Below are 9,312 nucleotides of genomic sequence, written 5' to 3'. Positions count from 1 at the left end.
AAAAATATCAATATTAGTATCAATTTACTTTTGATTTCTTGTGTAATTTTTTAATTCAATGTTTTATTTTTAATTTAATTTAGATTTAATAACGTAGTAATTTGTTTATCGTTTAATAATATAATTTTTATAAAGATAATAATTAAGTATTTTGTTATAATTAATGATCATCCTAATTATATTTTAGATTTTTTATATTCAAAATGAGATGACTATCCCGTATTTGATTATGTTTATATATAGTTAGTTATATAAATTCAAAAATAAAGCTTTAATAAGTTGTACTTGTGCAAAATATACTTGTAATCTTGAAATTTAAGTAATATGTATCAATAAACAGTACATTATGTATAAAAAATTATTTTTAATAGTTTTTGTTAAATGATCAATAATATAGTATATATTTGATAATAATAACAAATAGGATATTATTAATTGATGAAATTATATTAAAATTCAAGATTATAAGTTTCTTTAAAAGTTTTTGAACTTTGTAGAACTAATGAATAATCAAGCGAAAAACACGATCAAGTAAACAATAATCGTTAGTCTCATATAATACTATATCTTCGTCTTTATCTGAAATTGTATATTTATTTTTCAATTTAATTATCTTAATTATAATAAAACTTTGTATTAAACAAGAAAGCCTTAACAACAAAGATAAAGTGATGGCAAACAAACACGTACTCAGCATGGATCAGATATTTGAACCCGGTTTAATCATGGAATTCCATAGTTGACTAGGGATGGAGACGGAGATTTAGAATCTTTGAATTTATAGATCGGGGATGGGATACCCGTCTTCGTCTCATACCCTAAATGTTAATAATAAGTTTGTATGTATGTATGTATGTATGTATGTATGTATGTATGTATGTATGTATGTATGTATGTATGTATGTATGTATGTATGTATGTATGTATGTATGTATGTATGTATGTATGTATGTATGTATGTATGTATGTATGTATGTATGTATGTATGCATGTATGTATGTATGTGTGCATAGACGTTCCAATCTTTTTGAAAGTCTTGTTACATTAAAAACTTTTGATTACACTACAAAATGAGATAACAAAAATACATATATACAAATTATAGAGGTGATGATGAGACATGCTACTTTTTTCTGATAAAAATTAAAGAGGCACTAAGGTGGACTATGATTTTACATTCGTTTACGAAAGACTCTAAACGATGTAAAATTGAGCCCAAAATTTTGGGGGGCCTGTCAAAATCTCATATTTAACATGTTAAAGAACGGCCCTGCAGTGTGTGTATGTATATATAGCGTCAGGTTCAAACGAGAAAAACGAGTAAATAATAAACACAAGAGGAACGACCAAGTCACATGTGATTTTAGTGATACACATGACGTTTGTTGTAGGCCAAGTCGCCCGCACACCCTTTGCGTTGATCGTGTTCCATAATCATAGTGATTTGACCGTTTTCGTATTTTCTTACTTTCATTTTGTTCTCGTTTGAAAATCTCTTTGTATATAAAATCAATTTTTGATTAGGGAAAATTGTAAGAGATTATATCATTCAATTTATTGTTTGTGGAAACATTTTGGTGATATAACAAACGTAGATGTATACAAATTTCAACTACTGAGCACCGTAATTTGTATTTGAACTATTTTTATTTGATGTTACTCTTATGTATAAATGAAACAATTAAAATTTTATTTATTAATGTTTTAGTCTTGACGTTTTCAAATACATGAACATTAAATCAAACGTTACATTTTTAATGTTTTCAAAAACGTAATCGTTAAATCAAATGTTACATTTTTATTTATTTCGAAAAGTTGGACCTCCAAGTTTACCGTTTTGATTTGTGTTGTGGTTGGGCTGCATACAAGGCCTCAACATATGATTGTTGTTGCCTTGGGGTAAGGTTGATTGATCCCTTTTCGGCCCCAAAGCCCGCCTGACCTCTTTTGCTTACAGGAAATGCGAGTCTAGGCCTGAAAAAATCTATGTTTTGTACATCTATAAACGAGAGATCGTTTTCGTGAAAACTCCATGGCTCGTATATATTTTGACGTTTTTATTACACAGAAGAGCCAAAAGGACATGAGTAAAAGGATGGTTACATTTGAAATGTACCCTATATAGATATGTATAAATTATGCCGGTATTTCTTGTTTTTAATTTAACAGTCAAAATATAAATTTAAATAAAACTATTATAAATTGATAGAGGTTAAACCCTTCTTTTTTGGGAATGTGAATTTGAAAAAATGAATTTCCGAAAACAAATGAAAAATAAAGGCAAAATTTATAATCTATACTATATTATAAAACATTTGCCAAAAATTCTTAAAAACTATTTTTTATGCATGAAGTACTGTATATTGATGCATATTAGTTAAAATTTCATATTATAAGTAAATTAAAAAAATTCTCTATTGGATACGATCAAATTTTCAAATATTAAATTTTTAGATTTAAAAATTGAAAAAATAAATTGTTTGATGTGCATGCTTTTATTTATTTATTTGTAGTTAATAAAGTAATTCAAATGAATGCACTGTTTTTTTAAATAACTGAAACAAATATCTTTTTACCATAAAATTAAAAGTAAAAATATAATTTATTTATTTTAATTTATGGAAAAAATTAAAGTTATATGGGTGGCATAGATCCCAACGAGTGTCGGGCCACATCCGTCCCTACTTTTTTTAATTGGGTAAATTGTATGAAAATGTAACATACTTTAACTTGATTTCTATTTTGGGTAACGTACTTTCAAAACATCCATTTTGGTACCTAAAATATAAAGTTTTAAACATTTAAGTACCCGAGTAACCCAGTGAAGACTAATTTTAGACTAAAAAAAGACTAATTTTAGATTAAAAAAATCCACGTCACTGGATAGGTCAATAAATAATACCGAGTTGGATAACACATCACTCGCCACATCATTATGATAATCGGTTAATATTTCAACCAGTTACCCGGATACTTACATGTTTAAAACTTTACATCTTAGGTACCAAAATGAATGTTTTGAAAGTACGTTACTCAAAATAGGAATCAAATTAAAGTACGTTACTTTTTCATGCAATTTGTCCTTTTTAATTCCAACAATTCCAAAAAGTTGTAATAAAATATTTAGGTTTTGGTCACAATTGATTATTTTACTACGAGAGGAAGGATAATTGCACCACATGTATTGTTAAAAGCATTTTTATTCTGTATTTTTTTTATACATATCAATAATAAAAATTTATTTTTCAAAATTTTAATATATAATTTAACTCGATTTTAACTTTAAAGATGGTACAAATAACATTACCCTTTATTATTAAGTATAAATGTGAGTTATCGTGAGTTAATAGAGAGGTAAGCATGCATCATCGACATATACACACATACATAAAGTAAGGTTTAAACGAGAACGCCAACTATTTAAGAAAATAAGAAAAAGATCATTAATGTACAAAATCACATATAATTTTACATTAAATGAAAACAAACGACTTTTGAGGCCACTTAAGTCGCAGGACAAAAAGTTACAAGAATCATGTATGATCTGTTATATTAACAACATTTTGTTTTGTTTTGTTAAATAGTTAATGTTCTCGTTTAGACTTTATATATATATATATATATATATATATATATATATATATATATATATAGGGTATATTTCAAATACAACCATGTCTATTTGTACAACCAATGCAACCCAATTAATTGAGATATTTATAGAAATGATGAGAGTTTATTTATTATGATTTGAATATTTATGGAAGATAAATAGGGTTCATTAATTATGATCAATACTTTATATTAAGAAACAATCAAAACTTCCATGAAATCACATATTCATCAAATCAAATGGACGGTTGAGATTAAGTTGTATTGATTATATAAATGTAAAGGGTTGTATTTGAACCTAGGACCTCCCGGTACTTTTGACCTTTGGAGCTAAGCTCAAACCAATTAGGCACCACCCTTTGTGGTTGATTTGACCGTTTTTGTATATATATATATAGGGGTAAAATCAAATGTTAATCAAAGTTTTTGTGTTAACTTTGTTAACCGATCTTGGTCATTCAATCTTTCAACAAACGGTTGTGATTAATCATGATAAAAACTTATTTTTTTTAATTTAAAATTGCATAAGATAAGTGAACAATGTTGAAAAGGGTATTTAGGTAAAAAAAAATTATGTAACTCCCATATCATTAATTAATTGGGAGTTACAAAATCAAAAATTTATGATTTTTTTTGTTAATGTAAGAACCATATGAACACAACTATATATATATATATATATATATATATATATATATATATGAACCATTGTGTCAAATACGAACAAAAATTTGACATATATATGAACTTGGACTGCATAGCATTTATGAATACAATATAAACATAATAAGAATAACTGCTATATGAAATGAAATAAATAAAAAAACAGATATGAACACGATATGAACAGCTTGTGAACAATAGTTCATTCATTATAAACACATTCAGGAGTGATCCTTTGTCAATTGAAGTATACATGCATTGCATCCACACCGTTTAAGGTCCATCCCTTTGTTCATATATGTTTCTGATCTTATATGGTTGTTCACCCCTTGTTCATATCATGTTCACCTCTTGTTTATATCGTATAAAATATATGAACACCGGGTGCAAACACTTACACAAATATAAAGATTTGGTATCAAGCTTAAAAATAACATTTGTGTTCATATGATAGAAGTAACATGAACACAATGGTTCATGATACATAAAAGTCGGTTATATGACAATATAAAAATGAGTCGTGCATGTACTTCCATTTGAACATGTGAATTGGGTACGTATTTTAATAATTAAAGAAAAAATCTATCAATACAAGATGAGTTATAAAAAACACAACACATCGTAATGAACATAATTTTGTTAATTTCTTCAATTCCCGACCTCGAACTACGATTGTCATCATAAACTATTTTAATCTTATAATTGTTGTCGATTTATTTTTCATTGCGTTTATCCTTATTAGCTTGATCGATACCGAAAATTTTTACTGCCGTGTTTTCTATACAAATTAAAAATTGATAAAACAATAAACATGGAATATCAAGATTAAAAAAAATAAAAATATTAATATTATAAATGCATATTTTTTGGGATTTGATGATTTGTAACTCCCTGTCAATTTTTTGGGAGTTACATATCAAATAAGTTTACTGAAATACCCTTGTAATTAAAATGTGAACATGACATAAACCTACAAGAAGAATGAAATTTGATTGGTTGTCATGGTTTTTAAAGTTAACACAAAGTTGTTGGTTAACATTTGATTTTCCATATATATATATATATATATATATATAAAATAGTACCAATAATTAAAAAAACATATATTATATTCTATTTCTGTTTAGTTATTGAAAATACATCGTACTTAAAAATTGTTAAAATTAACCATATATATTTTTGGTGTTTCTCATACGTTAGTTATTGTGCTCATGCCGTTACTGTCGTCGGAAGGTTCCAGACTTGCCAAACACGGCTACAAGTTACACAACTGGTCCTTCTACTATTTTCAGTCATTCACTTTTGCCCATCAACAACTATAAAGTTTTTAATTCATGAATAGATAATGAAAATATATATTTTTAAGTAAAAGTATTAAAAATATTATTTAATAACAATAAAATACATAATAAATAAATTCATTACTATACCAATATGTTCATCATAATCACTTTATTATCATTCATATAAATTGTAATAATAATTTATTTACTATAGACCATAAAATAATTTTTTGATAATTTTTACAATTATAATAAAAGTAAAATCTATGAAATAACAACCTAATTTTACAAATGATCTTATTATATCATTCTACTTTCAGTTTTTTTATTACAACAATTACTTTTAAAATATTTTTTATTAGGGCATCGTATTATTAAAAATTTACCCGTTATAACATTGGATAACCTTTTAAATTAAATTTACTTTTTTTTACATGGTTTCTTTACCACCTCATCGTCCACGTAGTCTGTCCATGTGTACAATAATACTGACATGATATTTTTATTATAGCATTGTACTTTCAAAATTACTTTATTATAACATCACCAATTTCTATTACAACATTGTACTTTTAATTTAAATATTTTTATCATTTAAACATTATATATTTAATCAAATATGTTTACTAAAAATTATAATAGATATTATTTGAGATTACATTATTGTTTTTTTTTCATTTTGTTTTTTGACATATTATAGAAGACAAAAGACACCCAAATCGATAACTGTTTTTTAACATTATCATATTTGCAATACTATATCAAATAGTACATGAAATTTAATCTTTTTTTACCATTATGTAAGTTTTTTGTTAAATTAAATATTATATTTTTTAAATAAAAAAACTCTCTCTCTTAAAACACTGCAAACAAATCAAAATAGCTAACAGATACGAGCATTATCAATGTAATTTAATATTATAATTTTTAGTAAATATATTTGATTAAATTTACAATAAAGCGTTTATATCTAAAAAGGTTACAATAGGTTACAAGAAGTTTATAGACCATACTATAAAACGTTTCTATCTAAAAAGGTTACAATAGGTTTATAAGACGTATTTGGACGTTTCAACAAGTTTTAGAATGATCTTTAAAAAAAATATCGTATTAGTTATTTTATAGAAATATTTTAAAAAGTGTCTCGTAAGCTCATCTATTTATAGGACACCTGCGTTCATATGACAATTTTTCAGTTGTGTCGTATAAAATAACTAATACGACATTTTATTTTATAAACGTCATAGAATTTGTTAAGACGTCCAACATCATCCTATAAGCATATTGTAACTCTTTTAGATAAAACATTTTTTTTGTTTCGTCCTATAAAGTATCATATTAGTACAAATATAATATGTATATTATTATTTTGAGGCGATCTCTTAATTATTGGGGTTATTGTAATTTGGTGGCTAAATTGAAGAAAATAAAACTTGATGGACTAAAAGTAAGAGAAATAGAAGACGAAGGTGGAGGTGAAAGTTATAGAAGACTTTTGAAAAACCGGTCGAAGTCTTGTGTTAGTCTCATCACGTAGGCCCGGGTGGACTTGGAAGGAAACCATCACGTCTTCGAGGGTTTATAGGCGTGTATACCAAAAATGGTGAAAACAGTAGCTTTCATTGTTTAATTTACTTAAAAAAATTGTTAATATAATTAAATTTAAATAGTTCATTTTGTAATTAAATTTTTGTATATGTTTTTGTTTATGTAAAATTAAATTGTTTCATGTATTTCTCATTTTATTAAATTTATTAAAAATAATAAATAGAATAAAAATGATTATGTTTATAATTAACATCTTTCACAATAAGAATGCCTAATCAATTCTTATAGTTAAAAAAAATAAATATTGTAATTATTTGAATAAGGTTTTTACGGTTTATATAAATGACTGAATTTCTATTTTATCCCTCCCCTACATACATCAAAATGCATTATTTATATACGTATTATTTATATGCATAGGCGAATGATTGTGTGAGAAACAAAGTTAAGATGAGAAGCGTAATAAGGGATCTAGACCCTTGGTCACCTTTAATCTCAAATCCACCATTGGTCGAATACATATTAGAATGAGATGCACTAGATCAATTTCTGTATCAAACTCGATTCATGGGTGAGTTTGAGATTAAAGATGGTCAATGGTCAAGATCTGTTCTTACGTTTTTCACTTTAACTTTTATTCTCACAGGATCCTTCATATCTATATCTATATATATATATATATATATATATATATATATAAAGAGAGAGAGAGAGAGAGAGAGAGAGAGAATTGGGTTTCGATGAGAATGAAAGTTATGGTGAGAAAGATAAGAAAAGATCTCCATCCGATGAAGATCAATACTAATGCAGTGCATCAAGATGTACCAATTCAATTAATGTGATAAAGTGCAATTCATAGGTTAGGGGGGTTAAAAGTAATCATGTGTTTAGATCATTTCTTAACTTTCTTATCTGGGCAAATTGCATGAAAAAGTAACGTACTTTAACTTGATTCCTATTTTGGGTAACGTACTTTCAAAACTTTCATTTTGGTACCTATTGATAGAGCAAATTACATGAAAAAGTAACGTACTTTAACTTGATTCCTATTTTGGGTAACGTACTTTCAAAACTTTCATTTTGGTACATAAGATGTAAAGTTGTAAACATTTAAGTACCCGGGTAACCAAGAAAGACTAATTTTAGACTAAAAAAAAGACTAATTTTAGATTTTAAAAAATCAACGTCACTGACCATGTCAGCAAATAATACCGAGTTTGATACCACATCACTCTCCATATTAGCATGATAATCGGTTAATATTTCAACCAGTTACCCAGGTACTTAAATGTTTAAAACTTTACATCTTAGGTACCAAAATGAAAGTTTTGAAAGTACGTTACCTAAAATAGGAATCAAGTTAAAGTACGTTACTTTTTCATGCAATTTGCTCTATCAATAGGTACCAAAATGAAAGTACGTTACTCAAAATAGGAATCAAGTTAAAGTACGTTACTTTTTCATACAATTTGTCCTTCTTATCTTAACTCATATTTTCACATGATATTTCGTATGTGTGTGTGTCAATTTCTTGATAGATTTGTGATGTTGTCATAAAGGGGGTTTCCTGGTTGTGTCGCACCCATTATGGAGCATGGGACCTCCAAGAATGTTTTTATAAAAAATAAATTGTAATAAAAAAAACAAAAAAAAAAAGTGCATTTATGAACAAATATTGTGGTGTTGTTTGGTTGATAAGTGCATTTATTATCTTATCTTTTTTTTACCAGCAATCAAAGGCGAAAAATAAAAAAAAACTAGCGAAACGCTAGCAAAGAGAATACAGTGTTAAAAACAATTTATTATTATTATTATTATCTTATCTTAACCCTGTACCTTCAAATCTCATTGTTATTTATTTTATTATTTTATTTTTAAAATTACATGCTTTACTTTTCTTGTTATTCAACTATTTTATATTTTATTTTGTATTATTATTATATTAACATAAAAATTATATTAAGGTTATGTTCGGTAAACTAACAAATAAACTAACTGATGACTGATAAGTTAGCTAATAAACAAATCATGCTTGACAAAAACTAGCTGATAAACATATTAAATAATCAAAAAGATATCTTGTTAGTCAATTACAATATTTTATATTATAATTAAAAAAATATTTAATAATATAACATATTAATACAACAAGATAATAAAGAAAGATTAAAATAATATAATATATTAATTATTAATTAAAGAAATT

This window comes from Cynara cardunculus (genome assembly GCF_001531365.2).
Source record: "Cynara cardunculus var. scolymus isolate 2C chromosome LG 2, CcrdV1, whole genome shotgun sequence".
In the NCBI taxonomy this organism is placed as follows: domain Eukaryota; kingdom Viridiplantae; phylum Streptophyta; class Magnoliopsida; order Asterales; family Asteraceae; genus Cynara; species Cynara cardunculus.
The sequence above is the reverse complement of the archived record's forward strand: the minus strand, read 5'-3'. Positions refer to the sequence as shown.